This window comes from Aethalodelphis obliquidens, unplaced genomic scaffold (genome assembly GCF_003676395.1).
Source record: "Aethalodelphis obliquidens isolate GAN/ISIS:26980383/991018 unplaced genomic scaffold, ASM367639v1 scaffold19, whole genome shotgun sequence".
Lineage (NCBI taxonomy): Eukaryota > Metazoa > Chordata > Mammalia > Artiodactyla > Delphinidae > Aethalodelphis > Aethalodelphis obliquidens.
In genome coordinates, this window is record NW_020837963.1 from 21,321,492 (window position 1) to 21,345,004 (window position 23,513).

The window sequence follows — 23,513 nt, forward strand, 5'->3', positions numbered from 1 at the left end:
GCTTTCCTGTGGGGCGGAGTGTTGCGTGGGTGTGCGTGGGGGTCGGGGGCGTTTCCGGGAAGTTAAACGCCTGCTAGAGTTTGAGCGGAAGCTGAGGGAGAGTGGCAACGCTTGAGGCTGAATCCTGCAGTCTCTTTCACCTGCTGCTCTTGAGCAGTTAGCAGTCAAATTCGTGAAAAGAGGTGGGTGTTAGCAGTGGGTAGAAAGATGGAAGGCTCTGGGTGCTGCGTGACCTTACATATGTCTACAGAATGAATTTGGAATTTTCTTTGGCCCTGTTTGCAAAATGCGAGGTCTGTCTCATTTTGCTCCATGAATGCGTTTTTGCAAAGAGTCCCCTTTAAAAAAGTGTTTCTCTTGAAGCCTGAAAACATGAAGCTGATCATGGGATATTTTTTTTTTTGATGATTTGTTTCAGTTTCCTGATTTTTGAAATAAGTAAAATACTTACCATAAAATATTTATATTGCTATCTGTTTTTCTGCGTAACAAAAGTAATTTATAAAAGCGGTCTAGTTTTATACGGTAGTGACTGCTGCGGGAACTACATCTGACAACATGAAACTTTTATAGGAGGAGAAATACCAGAGGATTTAGATTAAGTCAGTTATTGAACGTGTGTTATGAGAACAGAAATGGATTATGATGTCACCGTAGGTTCAAAATTCCATCAGGCAGAGAGCTCATAATGACTAGAAGATTAAGTTATAATCTGATTGAGAGCAAACCCTAGGTTTCATCCCTTTTATGCATACAGCATAGTAGCCAGTGCAGGCATTCAGCATATTCAAATACGTATATTTTTTAATTGAGCATCTAGTTTATTCTAAAAGTTTAACATATGTAAATATTTACTCCTCACGAAAGTTCTCAAAGAAATAGTGTAAATGAGGACCAAGGGGCTCAGAAGCCAATTTGGTTAATAATTTAAAATGATGGAGTTGCAGTTTGAAACAAAGTCCCAGACTCCAGAGCTGGAATTTTTTCTGTAACAGGACATTACCTCTCAGGATTTCTTTCTGCCCTGGAATTTTCTCCCTCTCTCTCGCTTGTCTCCTTTTTCAGTCATCCTATTTTGGCTAATGGTACAAATGTTTGACCAATTTCCCTGGAAGTTATGCTAGGTATTTCCCTACTTAATATTTTCCATATTCAACTGCTCACCACATCTTGTGTGTTGCTTTTATTGACTAAATCTCTCTTCAATCTGTCCCCATTTTCTTCATCTCCGTTATCCCCAGGTCAGGGTCTCATCTTCTCTTGCTTGGATAATTGAAATAGCCTCCTACTTGGGCTCCTAGCCTCTAGTTTCCCCTCTTAAGGCACTCTGTGTGTCACTTCCTAAATGGATGTTTCAGAAATACAATTCAGAACTTTAATATAAAATCAGGTTACTTTAAACTTTAACACTGCTCGCTGGGATACAGAATAAAATCATAGCTGTATACTATGTGTTAGTACTTTCATTATCTGTTGTTTCCTCTAATTTCTCCCCCATTAGTCCCGTCCTCCACTAACTATGCAGCGCTCGCAACAGTTCACTACTGAACCAGCCTTGCTGTTTTCATCCCTTGCACCTTGTATAAAATAATCTTCGTTAGTTAGATTGAATCTTATTACCATCAGCGTGTTTGCTATTTTAGCAAAAATCTCCTATGTTGCACTCTCTTTAAAAAAGGCTTTACTTTTTTAAAAGCAGTTTTAGATTCACAGCATAATTGAGAGGAAAGTACAAAGGTATCCCCCTAAAAGAAGTAGACTAAAAAATTCTCATTCTCATCTGTTTCAAAATTCTGTCTTCCACAGTGTGTAAAAGGAAATATATTTTTTTAGAATTTTCATCACAGCTTAAATTGGCAGGTGGAGCACAACAAAACCACTCTTGACCCAGGCCTGTGCTTCCCAATAGCATAACCACTAGCCACATGTGGCTATTGAGCTCTTGAAATATGGCTAGTGTGATGCAGTTACTGAATACTAGTTTTATTTAATTTCGATAAACTTAAATTTTAAATTGATACTTGATTCAGTTACTGGAAAATGTTTAAGTATGGCTGGAAAAACCTAAAAATACACTGGACTTTGAAGACAGTAAAAAAAGAATGTAATGTTTCTCATTATCTTGATTATGTCGAAATTATAATATTTTAGGTATGAGATCATAAAATGTATTAATTTAACCTGTTTCTTTTTATTTTTCAATGAGACTACTAGAAAATTTAAAACTACATATGTGGCTTGCATTGTATTTCCATCGCACACTGCTGACCTAGACAACTTGAAAGTAATCAGAATAGAGCATTGATCTGAAAATGGTCAAAACAAAACAAACTTTTTAAAGGTTTTTGTATAGAAAACAGGCTAAATTTACAAATGCTAAAACTTGTGTTTAGTAAGTTCATAGTACAATATGGAATACATTTTTAATTAAAAATGTGTGTTTTTCCTGATTATCTGTCTCCAGTGGTGATGAATTTCTTTGACATTTAGAAGGTTCTGTATTAAATACGACATGTTTTTAGGAACCCTTTCAAATGAACTACATATTATGCATATATATGCCTTGTGTGTTATACATACACATCCTAACCAAAAGGCATGTACAAGGATGTCTATAGCAGGTCTATTTGTAATTGTAAAAAACTGAACAACTCAAATGTCTAATAGCAGAATGGATACTATAGCAATGTGCTATGTAGCAATAGAGAATGAATTAACTTTTGTGAAGGGAACTCCATTGATGCATCTCATGAACAAAATGTTGAGCAAAAGTGAGAAACCAAAGAAAGGTACTCACTACATGATATGATTTGAGCTTAAAGCTCAAAAACCAGCAAATTAATCAAGAGTGTTAAAAGTCAGGGGTACAGCTAATGTTTTGTTTCTTGATCTGAGTGCTGTTACACAGATGTGTTTACTTTGTGAAAATGCATTGAGCTCTGCCCTTATGGTTCATGTACTTTTCTGTATATAGACTCTAACAATAGAAGTTTAAAAATAAGAATAAAGCTATATTTTTTTAAATGGAAAGATCATTGTACAGCATTAAAGCAATGCTTCTCATATGTACTAAGCATCAGTTACCTGGAGAGCCTGATCAAACACAGTTTCCAACCACTCCTTACAGAATCTGAGTCAGTAGTTCCGAATTTGTATTTCTCACAAGTTCCTGGGTGATGCTGTTGCTTCTGGTCTGCAGATCTCATTTAGTGGTGTTGAGGGGAAATAAATTCAGAAAATACTATTAATTTTTAGATTGATTTGTGTAACATATATGAGGAAAAAAACTAGAAAAAATTACATTTTATAGTTGTTTCTTGATGTTGTTTAATGGTTTTATTGTTAATTTTAAATGACAATTTTAAAAAGTTTTATTTTTAAGTGTCTCAGTTTTAACTTCTAATATGGGAAATACTGTTAGATACAACCCGCATTTTTTAAAAAAAGGTCTTTGGGGTCCTCGGTATATTTTTAAGAATATATAGAGGTCCTGAGACCAAAAGTTTGAAAACAAAGTAGACATTTATAGAACTCTACATTCAACAAGCAGGGAATGTATACACATGGAAAAAGTAAGAGAAAATCATATACCTAGTGTATCATAAAGTAAGTTTCAACAGACTGAAAAAAAATTGTTATTATGAATATATTCTTTGACCACAACACAATTAGTTTATAAATCTATAACAAAAGAAAATATTACCCAAATCTAGAAATTTAAAAACACAAATAACATGTTTGAAAATGATAGGAACTAAAATATACTTAGAACTAAACAAGAAAGGAAAATATGCTTATTAAAATTGTAGGATGCAGGAAAATTTGTACATTTAGAGAAATTTATAGACGTAAATGTTCTTTTATTTTAGAATGAAAATTAGTGAAATAAATATTCTCTTTAAGAAGTGGGAGAAACAACAGAAAAAGAAGGCTCAAAAGATAAAAGACATTCATTTTATTTTACTGTGCTAGGAACTGTCCTATGGGCTGAGAACATAGCATTGAACAAAGTGGACCCTAGTGAAGTTTATTTCCTAGTGGGTTATAAGAGTTATCACTTATGGTACATATATAGTCAGGCTGTGTTCTAAATGCTTTAAACCTTAACTCATTTAGAGAGATAGGAAAAAAGATACAGTAGAGAGACTCAAAGAAGTCCTAAAGTGTGTTTTTTGAAGCAATCGATAAAACGGGTACATTTCTTGTTATAGTGAACCCAGAAATAGAGAAGACATGAAAGAGGATGAAGAAATGAAAATACATCGAAAGCATTCAGAAATCACCAGGATACAGGCTGAATCATACTTCAGGCCCGGGGAGGTGGAAGTCATTTTAATCTTGGACCAGTTAAAGTAAGACAGCTCCTTCATTCATCCCATTCTTATTCCCTACATACCAAGTCTTGACGAGTCAAGGCCCAGTTAGCTAGCTTGGAAAGGCAAAAAGAGAGAAGGTAAATCAAGACCCTCTATCCCACTGCAAGTTTCCAGCCTACAACAGTCTCTTGGAGGGGAAGGAGAAAATGTTGCCATTATTGATTATTCAGTAAACTAATTACTAATTAATAATAGTAGGACCAAAAGAGGGGCATAAATATAGATAGCCGAGATTAAAATGATCAACTTTATCACAATATCTATGAAAAAATAAAATCGGAAAGTTATAAAAATTCAACATACCAAGATAGATTCTAAAACTAAAACGACGGTAATTGGATAGCCATTAAAGAAATCGAATCAGAAGTTTGAAATTAAAAAGAAAATACGCTATACAACTTTTATGGAAAAAAAAATCTGTTACAAACTCTTCCAGAGAATAGAAAAATAGGTAACACTCCCCAGTTGGTTCAATAAAGCTTGTATAAACTTAGTAACAAAACCAGAGGAGGCGTGGAATGAGAAAGGAATTATACAGGTCAATTCATTCATGAACAAAAATGGAAAAAAATTCCAAGTAAAATATTATCAAACCAGGTCTAGCAAAGCACCAGAAAAACAAACGTGGGTTAACATTAGGGGGAAAAATTAGTGTAAATTTTGCATAGTAACAGATAAAAGATGAAAAATATGTAGTCATTTAAATGATTAAATGCAGTGAAAGAATTTGATATCTATCAACTCCCCAGTCATAATAGAAAATTAGGAATAGGACCATTCTTCAACATGATGTGCTGTGCAGGTTAATTTCTAGCAGACCTGGAATCTGTCTGAACTGTATTGCTAAAGTTCCTGCATGACACTAACCTCTGGTTCCAACACGTGAAACATGCTGATTAGTAATGTCGCTTTTGTAACCATGGTTTGGAGGAGTTTTAGGGTGGTTTTTACGAGCCTGTCAGCATTGTTTATTGGCAAGAATGAGATTGATGATTTGCATCCCCCCCCCCCGGAAACTTCTACCGTTAAGGCTGATTTTGTAACAAGAATATGTGTATATGACCAGCAAAATATTTTATAACCCAGTGATATTCCATTTTGGGCTACCTAGTTCCAAGGCATTCTATGCACGTGTAGATCTTTCTGATCCAAGAAAGAAAGTGCTTACAATCTTGACCCTTATAGAAGATAGAAACTTGTACCAAGCCTTCCCAGACCCCTCGCTATGAGATATATAACTATAGTTATATTGTATCCTTTTCCTATAGTAGAGTATAAATTTATAAGCATTGTTATTTTGGGTCCTAAGCCGTCTTCTTTAGCAATCAAACACTCTTTTGGTACAGTTGGCATTAGACGTGGGATTGCTTAGTAGACTTCTGACTTACTTTTTGCTGAAAGTGTGGCTTAGGCATTATTTAGAAAGAAAAAGGATGATTCTGAGAAAGGGGATGAAAATGAACTATTGGTGCAGAGGTGGTTTCCACACTTGGTTTGAAGTTGCACAGGCTTTGAACTCAGTTACTGATTATAAGACTTTCCATTGCAATCTAGAAATGGTAGAATCTAAATGCCAAGAGCGAGCAAAATTAGAAGACAAGAGCAAACTGATGGCAGGTTGGCTAAATCCGTTCCAGTTGAAGCTTTTAACGTTAGCAAAAGTAAAGTTTCAGTATATCCTTGGGTTGAGTTTCATCCTCTTTGGCTAGCAAGTGGAGCTCCAACCACAGGAACCTGGGCAATATAACTTCTGATGGGTCAGTTTAGCCTGGGAGACCCGCTACAGCCAAGAAGGTAATCCAGGCAGGGCCAGTAGATCATGGAGGGCAGGAAGCCAGTGGAGTAAGGGATTAATTAGTAACAAAGTGGAGGCATTTTGTAAATTGTTACAAGCACTGTCCTGATGACCCTTGTTAAAATGGCTCCTGAGAATTTTAGATCAAGTTGCAGTGTCTCTGGCTTGGAACATTGTTGAGTAGAGGGGGATGTTTGCATTCATCCCTGATCCTTTTGGCTGCTATCTTTGTGGAGCTAGTTCTAGGAAAAATCATTGCTGACGAGAGTGGATTAGGACAGGAGCTATTCATTCCTAGAATGAATAGAAGAGAAGAGTAACTGCTCTGTCCTTCCCTTGTCATTGAAATGTCAGTATCTACTGAAGCTGCAGAAATGCTGCTGATGCAGACAGTGCTGGACTGGCTCTGTGACAGTGAAACAAACTCACTATTTGATGCCCCTCACGCAGGTTATGATACAAGACGTCCCACCACCATCGACACCATATGTGATTTTGTTCTTGAGACCTCAGAGTATGTAAAAGAGGCAGCGTGGGATCTTTAATCCCAGCTTCCTCCCATAAGACTTCAGGATAATACAAATGTTTGGGTTTTACCAAAAAAAGTAATCAAAACAAGTAAAAGGCAAGAATTCATGACCTAATGGTGTAGAAGTCTTTAGATGGTTGATTTAAAATGGCATTAAAAGAGGAAATTGGGGCTTCCCTGGTGGCGCAGTGGTTGAGAGTCCGCCAGCCGATGCAGTGGACACAGGTTCATGCCCCGGTCTGGGAGGATCCCACATGCCGCGGAGCGGCTGGGCCTGTGAGCCATAGCCTCTGGGCCTGCGCGTCCGGAGCCTGTCCTCCGCAGCGGGAGAGGCCACAACAGTGAGAGGCCCGTGTACCGCAAAAAAAAAAAGAAAAAGGAGGAAATTGGATAGAATTTTATATGAAGCCAAGGAAACACAACTGTCTCTCCTTGAACTTCCCAAGATATAAAAATATCAAAGCAGAAATGCTTGTCTTGTCCAAAATTAGGGGAAATTCAGATAGAGAAAGGTTCTCATGAGCCTACAGCATCGAGTTCCCAAAATGCACACATTTACTACTAAGGCAAGGTATGGGTTTTCTATTACTACTTCTTGAAACAATAGACTCTACTATCTCATGGTTCTATAGATTAGAAGCCTAGTAAGCTCAGCTAGTTTCCTTGCTCCAGGTCCCACAAAGCCAAATCAAGGTGTCAGAAGGCTCTGGAAAAGAACTTACATGCTCATTCCAGTTGCTGGTAGAATCCACTTCCATGTGGGTGTGGAACTGCAGCCCGCTTCCTTGCTGGCTGGTGGCTGGGAGTTCTTCTCAGCTTCTGAAGACCACCTACATTCCCTGATTGTGGTCCCCTTCAAAGCCAGCAGCAGTCAATCTAGTTCTCATGCTTCAGATCTCTCTAACTTTCCCTTCTGCTCCAACTCTCTGGATTCTGCCCTTCCTCTTCAGTTTTCAAGGGCTCATGTGGCTACACTGGGTCCACCTGGATAATCCAGGATGCTCTCGCCATTGTAAATTCACCTGATTAGTAACCTTAATTCCATCTTTAAAGTCCCTTCAGGGAAGTTCCTAGATTAGTTTTCAACTGAATCAACAGGGTATGTGAATCTTGATAGGACATCTTTAGAATACTGCCAACCACAGGCAGGAATAGAGGAAGAGCATGACATGAAGGATGGGCTCTCCTGACCAATTCCTGTGCGAGAACCAAGGCCTTTTACAAATGTGTGGGTGAGATGGCCTGCCGATGGAGAAGAAACTCTTTTAGGTCAGCTGGATACAGGAGCAGTGCCTTGGCCTGCTCGTGAGCCCCTTGGGGAGGTGATAGAATTCATTTAGGGGAATAGAGAGATGCTACTATAAGAAGAATAAAAAGTAAAGTCATTAAAAGTTGGAATAAGTGATTTTCAAAATTCTGCTGTGGGGGTAACTTCCTCACCTGAATGTATCATTGCCATCTATGTAGTCATTGACTAAAAATCCTTCCCTGTACTGAGTAGAACAAGGAAGATAAACAACTTGTAGATCTGCCCTAAATCCAGTAGTAACTGGATTTGAATAATGGGAGCCTTTAGAGTTTTGAAGTGGTTAATTTGAACCACTGTCATGTGTCTACAGCCACAAAAAATTACCGTCCTAATTAAGGACAGGTGTGTTGATCCCACACCCTCACTCCACAGTAACCTGATGTTGCCCGTGAGGAAGATGATGGATCGTGGAGGCTGACCCAGGGCTACAGGAGACTCCAGTAAACAGCAGCCCTAATAGCTTCTGCAGTCCCCAGTATGGTCCAGACTGTTCAACTGCTACACATTACTCAACAAACTAAAGATGACCAGTTTTCCATAGCTGACTTGGCTAATGCCTTTTTTCAATATCGGTTGCTAGGGAGTGTCATCAACAGTGTGCATTCATGTGGAACTTTTTCCAATGTACATTTGACTCAAGGATATTTGAACTCCCTTAAGTACTGTCACAAGGATAGTGAGGCAGATCTAGTGTAATAAAACTAGATTACTGTGTTCTAGTGCTCAATAGAGATGACATTATGATTATTTCTGAAACAGAATCAACCTGAAAGCAACTTTACTATGATCATATGACTGATGGAAGATGGTTTATGAACCCCGAAAAAAATCCAGAACCTTACATAGACTGTAAACTTCGGGAGGATTATATGGGCTGGAGTGCCCTGTGATACACTGCAGACCACTAGGGATACAATGTTCTTGTTCTCCAACCTCCATTATTAGACTAGACAAGAGGCCTAATGCCTAATAGGCCTACTTGCTTTTGGAAAAATCATATCCCCCACTTAAAGACACTATTGGGCCTAATTAATTTACATCACCTGGGAAAAGGTCATTTTTGGTTAGAAGCTTGAACAACACAAGCCTTCTTGAAACTGCAGAGTCTGTAGCTCAGACTATCCTGTGTGGACCGTAATGGACTGAATTGTGTTGGAGCTTTAAATTCATATGTTGGAGTGCTAATGCCCAATCTGATGGTATTTTGAGGTGGGTGTTTGTGAGGCAGTTAGGTTTAAATGAGATCACAGCAGGCACATGATGGGGTTAGTGTCCTTATAAGATCAGGAAGAGACCAGAACTCGTGCTCTGTCTCTCCACCACGGGAGGATTCAGAGAGAAGACAGCCACCTGCAAGCCAGGAGGAGGGCCATACCAAAGCTCAACCATGCTGCTCTCCAATGTTGGGTTTCCAGCCTCCAGAATTGTAAATCTTTGTTGCTTAAGCCACCCAGTTGGTGGTATTTTGTTACAGCAGCCTGAACTGACTGAAGTAGCTGGTTTCACAGGTTCTCATCTGGAGAGGAATTTACCTCAAGATGAATCATACCTCACATCTCACCACGTCTAATTTAGATGAGACTTTGGACTTATTTAGAGTTGATGCTGGAAAGAGTTAGGATTTGGGGGGCTGTTGGGATGGGTGAATGTATTTTGCATGCAAGAAGGACATGAATTTGGGGGATCCAGAGGCATAATGTTATAAACTGAATGTTTGTGCCCCCCTGTAAATTCATATGTTGAAGCCCTAACTCCTAATGTGATGGTATTTGGACATAGGGTCTTTGGGAGATAATTAGGTTTAGATGAGGTCATGGGGTGGGTGGGTCCCCCATGTTGGGATTAGTGTTCTTATAGGAAGAAGAAGAGACAGGAGAGCTCTCTTTCCCCCATATGAGGAAGCCACTTGCCTGCCAGGAAGAGAGCTTTCATCAGAAACTGACCATGCTGGCACCCTCATCTCAGACTTCGCAGCCTCGAGACCTGTGAAATAAATGTCTGTTGTTTAACCCACCCAGTCTATGATATTTTGTTAAAAGCAGCCTGTGCTGACTAATACAGACACCAATGCAGAAATGCTATTCAAAGTGTCAACCACCTGCCTTCATGCAGACTCAAGTCTTCTTGGCAAAAGCCCATAATCATGGTCAACTAGAAAATTATCTTATACTGCTCAGATATACTGTGGTGTATTTCTTTTAAAGATAGTTACTAGCTAGTTATTGGGTGTTTACTCTGACAGCCCCATTAACTGAAGAGCATAAAATTATATCGACTGCTGAATTACCCCCATATCATGAGTAGTATCAAAAAAGCATCCCAACAAGAAGGGAAATGTTGAATTCCATCATAAAATGGAAGCGATATTACAGCCATGATACACAGTGGGACTCAACCTATTCATAACTTATTCATGAGCAAGTAGCCTGTTTTCCACTAGGACCTCCGAAAAGGCCATCTGAAGACGTGTCTGCTGCTCTTACTGATGGGGCTCATCATTCCAACAATTGCCCAAGGATATGAGGGACTTGGCCTGATTCACAGGTGGCAGTTCCAGAATGGAGAGCCATGGCTCCATGAGGAAAGTAGCTGTCCTGTGTCCAGCAAATCACAAACCCTTCACAGAAGAAGGCAAAAGCAAGTCAGCAGCCCGGTGGGCTGAGCTACAGTCCCTATTCCTGGCAGTAAGAGAACTGGATGCAAGTAAAATCCCCACAATTACGTGCTTATTGAATCTTGAGTGGTTGCTTATGGACTTGCAGTTTGGTCTGGTAAGTGGACATAGATAACTGAATGATAAAGGGACCCCTGTGTCACGTACCATTCTTCAGAAATCACTATGGCAATCCTGAGTGCAAATCAAAGTAGAGCTCTTGCTCACCAAAGAATTCCTTCTAGTTTCTGAAGGTGACTGAAATAAAGTTGATGCTCTAGTTCTATCACTCGAAGTGGCAAAGTGGGCCCAGGAAAGGAGTAGACATAGTGGAACTCAAGCCATGCAGTGATGGGCTGAATGGCAATATATACCACCGGGCTCTGCTGAAGTTCAAATAGTTCATAAAATTATGCTGCTTTCCAATAGGAAAAGCAACATTTGCAGCTATTTCTGAGAAATATTCCTAGGGGAGAAGGTTCAGCACATAGCAGGTTACACTGACTCTTTTCCTATTCTTCCAAGAGGACTCGAATGGAATATGCATGTGTGATATTTATTCTTGATCTGCCTTTGTATACCCAGCAACTGAAACCACTGCTGCTAATGGTACCCAAGGACTGAACAAAAGAAATAAAAATACTGGGCCAGTTTGGTCCTCCTAGTTATTGGGTTAGCCAAAAAGTGCCTTGAGTTTTTAAGTAAAAATAAAAGACACGTTTTTCATTTTCACCAAGAAGTATTGAACAACATATTCACCCTTTGCTTCCACTACCTTCTGCCATTTTTCAGGCAACTTCATAATTCCATCTTCCCAAAACTTTTTATCTTTTTGAGCAAAGAACTGTTCAAGGTGCCTTTTACAGTTTTCCAGGGAATAGAAATTTTTTCCATTAAGAGAATTTTGTAAAGACCTAAGTAAGTGGAAATCCAAACGTGCAATGTCTGGTGAATATGGCAGATGAATCAGAACTTCCCAGCCAAGATTTGACAGTTTTTACCTGGTCATTAAAGAAACATGCGGTCTTGCGTTATCCTGATGGAAGATTATGCATTTTCTGTTGACTAATTCTGGATGCTTTTTGTCAAGTGCTGCTTTCAGTTGGTCTAATTGGGAGTAGTACTTGTTGGAATTAATCGTTTGGTTTTCCGGAAGGAGCTCATAATAGAGGACTCCCTTCCAATCCTACCAAATACACAACATCACCTTCTTTGGATGAAGACTGGCCTTTGGAGTGGTTGGTGGTGTTTCATTTCGCTTGCCCCACGATCTCTTCCATTTCATATTATTGAACAGTATCCACCTTTCATTGCCCGCCACAATTTGTTTTAAAAACGGAACCTTTTCATTACATTTCAGTAGGGAATCGCATGAGGAAATACGGACAAGAATGTCATCTTCACTTGACTTATGTAGAACCCAAATATCAAAGCGATTCACGTAACCAAGCTGGTGCAGTGATTTTCAACACTTGATTAGACTATTTTGAGTATGTCGGCTCTCTCCCACATGAGATAACACTGATTGTTCTCAGTTAATGTCTAGATTTGATCTCTATCAACTTCAACGGGTCTACCCAACCATGGAGCATAATCCAGGGAGAAATCTCCAGCATAAAACTTCACAAACCACTTATGACGTGTTCGATCAGTCACAGCACCTTCTCCATACACTGCACAAATCTTTTTTTGCATTTCAGTTGTGTTTTTACCTCTCTTGAAATAATAAAGCACAATAGGCACGAAAATGTTGCTTTTTTTCTTCCATCTTCAGTATTAAAATGGCTACACAAAAACTCACCAATTTTGATGTCTTCTTTTAAATGCACACTGATATGACAGCTGTCGCATACAATCTAACATAATTGTTTCGAATGAAGTTAAAGACAACTAAGTGCTACTAGAGCCATCTTACAGAAATAAACGAACGAACCTTTTGGCCAACCCAATACATTCCTCAGATCAAGATAAAGCTTTAACCTACAAACCAAGAATATGTTGCAGCTGTGCTACCATGTTATCTCCTCAGCCTTAGGTGCAGCTGGTGTGGCCTGAGTCGGCAGAACAACCTGGTCTGTTGTCTCCTGCCTTGAGAAGCCTCATCCATTTCCATCATTGCATGCTGAAAACTGTATTTTCTGTGGGTGCTAATCATGCTCAAAAGGTTGGGAAGTACCAGATACATAACAAGGGTCAATAACTTACACTCAACATTATAAGGGTAAAAAAAAAAAGAGAAGAATTTCCTTTAATATCAGGAACCAGATTAAAAGTTTATTATTATCACACCTATTGGACATTGCACTGAAAGTCCTGGCTAAAGAAAGTCCTATTAAAATAAAGAAGAAAAGGAGATAGCAAAAGGATGGGAAGAAAAGGAAACCGTTATTAATCCTAGATAAAACTATGTATATTGAAAATTTTAAAAAGATTTCATGCAAATTATTAGCACTAGTCAAGGTTCAGCAAAATGTCTAGGTTAAGATCGTTATGCAAAAATTAATTGTATTTTTTAAAAATAGCAATAAAGAGAAAACATACATTTTAAAAACATGTCACTTATAATAATAACAAAAAATGGTGCCTTTTTTGTTAAATAAGACTGAGGTATGATAGCCATATGGATAAAATTATAAACATTATTTAAATAATCTAAACAAGACACCAATAAATGGAAAGATAAAACACTTTGGTGGATAGAAAATGCAACATCACACAGGTATCTGTTATCCCCAGATTACCTATCATTCAATGACATTTCACTGAAAATCCTAAGTGTTTTATAAGGATCTTGACATGCTGATTTAAAAATTTGTATAGAAGAGCAAACCTTCAAGTATATCCAAGATGTTCATACAGGAAAAGAATAAGGTGAGAGAATTTATTCTGCTGGATATAAAGACTTAAAGCCATATGAGGATGATATGGTATCAGCACAGGGACAATTGATCAATGGAATAGAATAGACAGCCCAGAAACAGACTCTGCATAAATGCAAAGGGCATGTGACAGAGAGAACATTGAAGAAAACTATGATAGAACATATTATGCTGAGACGATTTCATATGCATAAAGACAAAACAATTCATTTGGATCCACATCTTATACCATTAACAAAAATTCATTCCAGCCTGAAAGAAGGCAAAGGGACAAGAAATGTATTAAAACCTTTAGAAGAATATATAAGAACATATTTGACTCAAAGGATTTCTTAAAATTGCTAGTCAAAAGGAAAGTGTTGATACAGTTGTTGAAAGACACTATAGAAAAAGTGAAAAGACAAGCAACAGAGTTGGAAATGTTACATGCAACATAGATAACTAAAAACGGTTTAGTTAAAAAAATCAATAAGAAAAAATACAAAGCACATAATGAGCAAAACACACAACCAGGCATTTTACAAAAAGGAAACACAAATATCAAACAATTTGCAAAATGCTCTACTTCATAAAAAGGCATTAACTTCACTGGCATACCATTTGGCTTTCATTTTGTAGGTGGTTGTGGAACATTGGGAATTCTCACACCCTGTGAGTAAAATTTATTTATGAAGACAGTTGACCTAAGGTTCTCTTAGATGTTTTAATCCTGAATATAAAATGTAAGGTTTCATCTAAATAAACTCCTTGACTGCATACCTCAGATTAGATTCCAAGCTATCATAATAGGTCAGATTCTCTTAGAAATGCAAAAATATCAATGCTCTATTTTAACTTTCACAAAAATGCCTATATTTACTAAATCTCCCTAAGGCTGAAAGGGGCTAACCCAATCATGGAAGTCGGTTAATAGTCTAGTTAATTAGGTTATTCACTTCTAGAGAATTTGCCCAGAGGAATAAACTTAGATTCTTGTCGATCTGAAGAAACACTTTAAACCTTTTTAGTTATTATAATTCCTTCATAATTTCAACAGAGGATTGACTCACATAATTCTCTCTGCTCATAGAAGTCTGCAGCTCCACCCAGGATAAGTAGCTGATTAGAACATTTAGATCTGTAAATATCTTTTCCTCTGAATTCTAAGGACTTTTAAACTTTAATGCAATGTTCGACTCATTCATATTCTTAAAAGCATACAAATCTGACTGATTTTAAAAATGATAGATTGATCATAGTTGTCATGTCTTCAATCTGACTGCATGTCTCACTTATAAGGCCATTTCCTTGAGTCAAAAAATGTCTTTTAGGTGATATATTTAATGCTTACTAGATTGTGTATCGTTCAACAATGTGATCAATGTGTCAACAATAACTAATAAGATCCAGTAGGAATATATTCTGATCTCTTGACCTTCTTCAAGAAGGTGTATTTAATTAATATTTATCTTTTTGTGTATCATGGACTCAGGACTTTAATAGATTTAATGTATTTCAGTTAACGGCAGTCATTATTCTGTTTTTGATGCTCATCTTGTCACAAGCAAACCTCTATAATTTGGTTCCTGTTCTCTTTTGATCTGATTTCACTAACCCTTGAATGAAACCTTGGCTTCTGATAAAGAAGTTCTACATTCTTTTATACCTTCATTCCCCAGACGTGGAATCAATTATCTTTCCAAAAATCCTGCTTCCTTTTCATGGAAAATTAATTTTAGAAATTATAATCTGGGCTTTAAATTAGGCTGGTCCCTTCTGAGATGCCATTACCCTTAGGCCATTTCACTGGACAGAGGGAGAAACCATTAATTTTATTAATAATTATATATATGTAAATCTATATCTGTTATATAATATGTTACATAATAATGTTAATTCAGGTATATATCAATTGTCAAATTCATTTAGAGGAAAGCTCTTCAAACAGACAAGTGTTCCACTTTGAACGTCTGGACACCATTTCCACTTCAATTAAAATTCAGAAAATTATTTGAATTGGTGTAGTTCAAGCTCTTTTTGGAGGAAATATATATTTCCTGATGTTTTTCTTTCAAATAAAAATAATTTCTCAATCCTCTGACTTTAGTATTCTAAAATCACTCAGAGGAACTGTCTCCATTTTGATACATGTTCAGTTACTCAAGTGTTAAAATTCAGAGAGTGGAAGAGTTAATTTCAATAAAGTATAGTGCTTTGGGGAAGTGATGCTGACTCTCCTCTATGTGGGCCAGGCAGAGTTTTCTGGAGTTCAGGGCTTTTACGTGAGTACCCTGTGTATTTTAAGTGTTTCTGGTGTTTCTAAGATGGACCCCACAAAGGGCTCAGAAAACAGTAATCATACCTTGAGGTCTTATTCCTCTAAATGGGTGTTTGGCATTTCTTGAGGGCTTTTGTAGGAAGGTCTCCTGGTTATCTTTCTTTTGTAACTCTCACCTGCCCACAGATAATATGATTTCATCTATTCAGGGTTGAAGTTTTCCAGTTCTCTCTTATATGTTTCAGAATATTGTGGCTCTCAGAATCATGGATAGAAAACCATAATTTTGAGTCATCCCTGCCATGCCAGTTGCACATTTACAGACCTAGCTCTATAAAGGTTTAACATCGATGGAACCCAGTCAGGGCCTGATCTGACCTGATCTTTGGACTGGGAATGTCCCCTAGAGTGATCTAGGCTAGGGACAAAAGGGAGACGTCCATTTTATAAGGAGAACTATGTAGAGATGTAAGAGCTGGGGAAAAGGTTATGCAGAGGCTAAACAAGCTCAGTTTGTGGTCCTTATGTGAATTCACAAGTCTTTCTGCACTAAAGCAGCTCAGAAATGAAGCCAAAGGCCAACCAGGTCAGCCTCAGGCAGTGAAGGGGAGATACGAGATGGGCCTGAAAGTAAGACACCAGTCACTCATACCTCTGGCATACTTAATCTTTGTTGTGGAAAATAAGACCACATATTCAGACTTAAAAATAAGTATTGTTCACTGAGAAACACATGAAGAAATAAATGAAGGAAAGGAGAGGAATACACATCACATATTACTTTCTTAATGTATCAAAATTACAAAACTGGTTGTTTAAGTCCCTTTGAGAATTACCTTGTGGTTACCGGGAACAGACACGGAAGAGAAGATACTGTGATAGTAACCAAGGGAGAGGACGGCTGAACTTATGAGTCATAAGTTTGGAAATTTCAAAAAGTTCTTTGAGAGAGGCACTGAAAATGTAGATTTCAATGGGATCATAAAAGTTTCTCTAGTAAAATATTAAGGAACTATCATTTTGTTGAGACTGTATCGCTCACACTGCTGACTACTTAGGGATTGAGTTCCTGATACTTCGGCTTTGCCACGCAAATCCTATTTTTGAAGCACTGCAAAATTATTTGTCAAAGGCGTACCGCATGCCATGCATGCCGGGGCTCATGGCATGTGTTACTGTGTAACACTCGTAGCAACTTCAAGTGTTATGAATTGGTAACTCTTCTTTATAGACAAGTAAACTAAGACTTTGGAAATAAACTACCAATAACTTTCCTGAAATGAGAACTTACCTAAAAGGTCTTCCAACCAGCCATCTCTATAATTTCAATTATTAAAAAAGAAAATTTATACTTGATCGCCTGTGTTTACTTCTCTTTTGTGATATTTCCTTCTTAAGAGCTAAGGTGGTTTCTATCCACCTGGAAGGACCCTTAGGTTCAAATTTTGTTTAATAATAAGAATGGCGACATCTGCTGGAACCATGGGTTTCAACATCGAAGAGCAACTGACTTCTGTTATTTGCCCAAGTTGTGCCTGCATTTCCCAGGAGAGGTTACAGATACACATACAAATAAATGGAGAACAACCAAGTCCATGCTTTATAATAAAGGTTTATTATGGACAAAGCCTGGCCTTTTAAGGCAAGAGTTTTAAAAAGCTGAAACCTTCTACAGTATCTTTTCAAAGAGACACACAATAATAAGCTTAAAAAGCCAGAGAAAAAGCGTTTAGCAGTGGTTGCTATAGTTGCAAAAATAAACCCGTCCTCTGGGAAGAACTGAAAAGAATAGTTTGCTGCCCCTGAGGAAGTTGGTTTCAGGGCTCATTAAGAGGCCCAGGGTGACAAGAGATACCTAGCTTGGAAAACACAAACAGCTAGAGAAGTGTCCTCTGTAAGTGTGTTTATTACACAAGGCTGCAGCATCAGAACTCCAGATTAGCCAAAACAGCAGGGGACCAATATATGTGTTATTTTAAATCCAACCTGCAATTTAGTGTCAGCCTGGTGCAGTATGTTTTGAATGCCACAAGATGACAATAGCAAGCGATTACTGTCATCACCTTGCTTAGGGAGAAATTTTATGTATCACGTATATTTAAACCACAAATAGGAATCCACAAATGCCAAGGATTTTTTATGTGTAGTGACTCAAATGTCACAATTTTCAGTCTATTTCAGATTTAAAGCAATGCTTCCTAAACTCTTCTCAAAATGAGTTTCTCCCATTTATTTCCATGCAGACTTTCATAAATGTTAACCTTTTCAGATATTTCTTCAGGCCAAAGATCACAACCATATTAAGTGCATTTTTTTTTTTTTTTTTTGTGGTAAGCGGGCCTCTTACTGCTGTGGCCTCTCCCGTTGCGGAGCACAGGCTCCGAACGCGCAGGCTCAGCGGCCATGGCTCACGGGCCCAGCCGCTCCGCGGCACGTGGGATCTTCCCGGACCAGGGCACGAACCCGTGTCCCCTGCATCGGCAGGCGGACTCTCAACCACCGCACCACCAGGGAAGTCCTAAGTGCCTTTCTTGAAAGAAACACTTGATCATTTTATGTACCATTCTCTAGTCATGTTCTATCTTATTTCCCACAACCTGGCAGGACAAAGAGGGAGTGGAAGGTATGAGTAGTTACATTGTCTTCTTCCTCCTCTACCTGCTGATATTGTCTAGAATTTAGAACAGAGCTTTTATGGATATTCTTTCTTTTCAATCTCTTTGACATTTGGTTTTTTTACACTACACAATACTTTATGATGTCATGTGATCATCATTCTCATATCTCTTGAAACAACTCATTTTACTATTTCCTTCATGAGTGTTTATAAAGGACTTCTTAATTTAGACAATTATCTGAAGCCTTATATTGTTGATATATATTTTTTATTATAACAACATATTTAAAAGGACATTTACTTGGGTATATAATTTCTTTTTTAAAAAATATTTTCCATGTCTCTATTTGATTTTCTTTTTTTAATTTTATTTAATTCTGGCTGCATTTGGACTTGTTGCTGCACGCGGGCTTTCTCTAATTGCAGCGAGCGGGGCTCTTTCTTGCAGTGCGCAGGCTTCTCATTGTGGTGGCTTCTCTTGTTGCAGAGCACGGACTCTAGGTGAACGGGCTTCAGTAGTTGTGGCTCGCGGGCTCTAGAGCGCAGGCTCAGTAGTTGTGGTGCACGGGATTAGTTGCTCCGCAGCATGTGGGATCTTCCCAGACCAGGGCTGGAACCCGTGTCCCCTGCATTGGCAGACGGATTCTTAACCACTGCGCCGCCAGGGAAGTCCTGGGTATATCATTTTATATCCAAAATTCTTTTCATTAAATATTTAAAAATCGTTCTACTTCTTGTTTTCTTGTGTCCGTTTTTTCTGTGTGTGTGATTCCTAATGTCTTTCTGATCCTTGTTCCTTTGCAGGTAATCTGCTCTAACACACTGTAAGCTTTATAAATTTATCTATGTCTTTGATGTACTTAAATTCTACTGTAGCATTTCCTGGTGTAGTGTTTTTGATGTTTGTTTTTGTTTTTTATATAACCTGTTTGGCATGAAGGCAGATCTGGTAAGGAAACTCAAGTGCACACACACCCATGACTTTCCTGGACACTTATTACCGGGGGCTCTCACCAAGCTGCAGGTTTCCATATGTCCAGGACTCTCTAACAAGAAGTCCTTTTTTTGATAAGTCACATGTGAGATACAGTATAAACTCACCCATTAGAACGCCTAATGTTGCAACATCTGTGTTGCTCACAGTAGTTCTAACTGAACATTTTTATTTGCAAAGTATGTCTTTTGCATTTTCTTCTAGGGATTTTATTCCATCCTTTGAACCTTACGTTAGAGCGACATCATGTGGCGGGATGAGATTATGCAGGCAGCCTTGTTGGTAACATCACCTGTTTAATCTAGTGACTGGATACACTTTTTCTAACAGCTCTTTTTTGCCAAATACCATACCTTTTTGTACATAAACAATATTTTATCACTGCATAATAGAGTTAAACTGGGCAAGAATTTTCAGAATTTTTTAGAAAAAATTTTTTTTGAAATAAGCATTTGGAGTAACAAAAGGCTGTCCTACGACAAACACCAATCAAAAGTGCAGGGCTTCCCTGGTGGCTCAGTGGTTGAGAGTCCGCCTGCCGATGCATGGGACGCGGGTTCGTGCCGCGGTCCGGGATAATCCCACATGCCGCGGTGCAGCTGGGCCCGTGAGCCATGGCCACTGAGCCTGCACGTCCAGAGCCTGTGCTCCGCAACGGGAGAGGCCATGGCAGTGAGAGGCCCGCGTACCGCAAAAAAAAAAAAAAAAAAAAAAAAAAAAAGTGCTGGGGGGGAATGTCATTTTTGAGAAAGTCTCAAATTTAAAATTATTTAAAATTTGAATCCTAGTCCCATCTTATTCTGTGGGTTCCCACCTTTTTAAAGAAGTATGAATTTTTTTTGTTCATCAAAACAATGATGATAATCTTAAATATTCAGCCCTGGAATGACAGCTGTAAAACACGAAGATCTCTCCCCAACTTGAGAGTAAATTCATGTTAACTGAGTGTGAGTCAACATAAGACCTGTCTGACTTAAGTAGTGTTTTTCTAGTACTCTGATCAAAACCATTATTCACGTTGTTGCTCCAGGCACATCATTTGGCATTGTGTGCTAATGCTGTCGGTTAAGCACATCACACTTGGAACTTCTTCTTTATACCATAGTGCTAGTTATTATATTTGCACTATGTTTTCTTCATACATTTTTATCTTGATGATTTATATCATATCTATGTCTTAAACCAGGTATTGTCATTTCAGCATATATCAATATTAAGCCTATTAACGAAATATCTTCCCTTTTTTCATACTACATCTTTGAAATCCCGTGTGTAAACAGCATATCTCATTTCAGGTGCTTGATAGCCATGTGTGTCTGGTGGCTACCGTATTCAACAGCACAGCTCTAAGCATGAACTGCACAAGATTGGCCCTATCTTGAGAAAAGGGAGTCAACCTTTGTAACCTCCTCTATTTCAGTCGGTTATTGGCTATAAGTTACCCTCAGAGAGTTGGGTGGAGTGGCCCGGAAGGGGCAGTGGCTTCTGTTTGGCTGAGGGCATTTCTCTGGGGAAAGTGTCTTCTGTGAGTTTTGCCAGGTGGCGGGTGGGTGTACCTGCCATGAAGGGGACCTGGGTATTCAACTAAGTATTCACTGCACTGTTCATGTGCGGCGAGCCGCCTCCGACCAGCAGAATGACGAGTCGCCACACGCAAGATTCTTCTCGTATCACACTTTATTGGAGCACAGCTTGGTTAAAGAAAAGATGGAAGGAAGACACCGCAATCCTATAGCAGTCTGCTTATATAGGGATTAAGAACATGTGTCGCTCTGTGATTGGCTTTCGCCGATGGTGCGATTTGTGAGCCAGCATCGGATAGGTCGCTACTTTAAAACCTCATTAGTATACTTAGCGCAAGCGCAGTGGCCACAGGAAGGATGACTCAGCTTATTTCAGCTTCCTGCCGCGTAGCAGTTAGCTGACCGCGCCCTACATTCATGTACACTTGTTCTCACATTACATTCTTTCAACGCAGGCTCTGATTCTCTAGGATTCCAGTTGGCTACATTTTCTGGGAAAACTGTAAGAGGAGGGCTGATGGGACCAAGGGTAGCCCCTGCTGCAGAGCTGGTTCCAACGCTGTGACTTATACCCAAGGGGTCGAACCAGCTCCAGCAAACATTCATGAGCTGAAACAAAGAGATGCACCTTTCCTGAGTAGACAGGATTGAGCCAGGGATTGAATTCTTCCTCACAAGAGAACCTGATGCCTCTGTCAGTAAACAGAACCACTTCCAGTGCAATCCTGGGGTAGCAGAGAAACGGGATCCAAAAGGAAGCAGGAATGAAGAGGTTTTGAATATGGTGAATGGAATGATTGTGGGTATGAATGATTGTGCTACAGGTAAGACTCAGGGATAGGATCGCCAATGTGGCAGATGTCTCAACTTTGCAACAGGCAGGTATGTTCCATATGTGGCCTCCCTGAAGAAAGAGAAAGGACCACTATCCAAAATTTGGTCCAGATGTCAAGAGTGTTGGCACCATAAACATGCAAAGAAAGTATAAATGTTTATTACTCACATAACAGGCTTTCCGGTGAGAGGTGCAGAATGGCTTGAGGGGGCAGGGAAAGGAGGCTGGGGCTTTTGTTGTGATTAGTGGGTGGGACCAGGGTGAGGATTACAGCAGGTGATAAGGCAGGGTGGGGCGCTGGGCATCCGTGGGGTGGGAGGAAAAGAGGGAGAGATGAGGCTTAATACCTGCCAGCAATCAAGCCAAAAAATGGAGTCAGGCTGTGTATTAGTTTTCCAGGTGTGCTTAACAATTGACCACAAAGTGAAGGCTTAAAGTGATACCACAGTATTGCCTCTAAGTTACGACGGCTGGAAATCCAATATCAAGATGTCTGCGAGGTTGGTTCCCTCTGGATGCTCTGGGGGAAGAATTTGTTTCATGCCTCTTTTTTTTTTTTTTTTTTTTTTTAACGTGGGATCTTCCCAGACCAGGGCACGAACCCGTGTCCCCTGCATCGGCAGGCGGACTCCCAACCCCTGCGCCACCAGGGAAGCCCTGTTTCATGCCTCTTCCCTAGTTTCTGGTGATGGCAGGCAGTCCTCGGCATACTTGGCTTATAGATCACTCAGACCTCTGCCTTTCTCTTCCCGTGGCATTCTCCCTGACTCTTCTCCTCTTCTTGTAAGGATGCCAGTCATGTTGGATTAAAGGCCCACCCTCCTCCAGGATAACTTCATCTTAACTAGCACCTTAAGGCCTTCCACAAAGACTCTGTTTCTGAAGTTCACATTCACGGATACCAGGGGTTAAGACTTCAGTGTACTTTTCTGGAGACACAATTCAAGTCACAAAAGACCATTAAATTCCATATGTCACTCTGATAGAAGTGATTTATGCCTGGATACAAGATAAACACCATGGCAGAATTCACTTCTTGATGGCTAATTTATCCGTTCTGTAGGTTTAATTTAATTGCTCGTGGACCATACCGCAGATTGGTGGGTGTGGGTGTTCTGATAGAGATGGAAGCAGTCATGTTTTTCATCTACCCTCCTCCCCTCAATGCCAGTGAGTTTCTCCTATGTTCTTTGTTCTTCTACTATGTCCTACTAAGTATTGGGTAGCATGAATCAAATTTGCTTACCTAACTGCTTTTCGAGGCTGCAGATTGCTTTGCTTTTTAGATTTGCTGGGTATAGGGACAGTGTAGTGATAATCTTTAAAAGAGAGACTATGGGATAGGGAAATGTACGGTTGGTCTGTAAATGGATCTATCTTTATTTCTGGGGATGCCTAGATGTCTGGCTTTGACTCCAGGCCAAGATAAGGGTAATAGAATTTACAATGTGCCATTTAATTCTGACCCGGAGGGCCGCTTTGTTTAGTGATGATTTTCAACTGGCGTAATGGGTTAGACCGTCTGACCTGACTATGTGATCAGAGGTACATTAAAAATCTCTCTTGGAACTTCTGCCTTGAGCTCTCTGGAAGCCTAGATTCACTGCACACATCTTGGCGGCTCAATCCAGAGAGCACTTCATTTGCGAGTAAGAACCCTGGGGAGTCAGCACCTGGATGTCTCTCAAAGCCTCAGCGCTGCCTGCCCTCCATTCTCTGTCTCTTAATGGATCATATACTTTATAC

General features: G+C 39.2%; 1 long non-coding RNA gene across 1 annotated transcript; it reads left to right on the plus strand.

Moving 5' to 3' along the window:
- Positions 1-68: 68 nt before the first annotated feature.
- LOC113626835 (uncharacterized) lies at positions 69-11,428 on the plus strand. The gene is made up of 3 exons (XR_003435302.1): positions 69-182; positions 4,212-4,352; positions 10,450-11,428. It is a non-coding gene; the product is annotated as an uncharacterized LOC113626835 (long non-coding RNA).
- Positions 11,429-23,513: the final 12,085 nt, after the last annotated feature.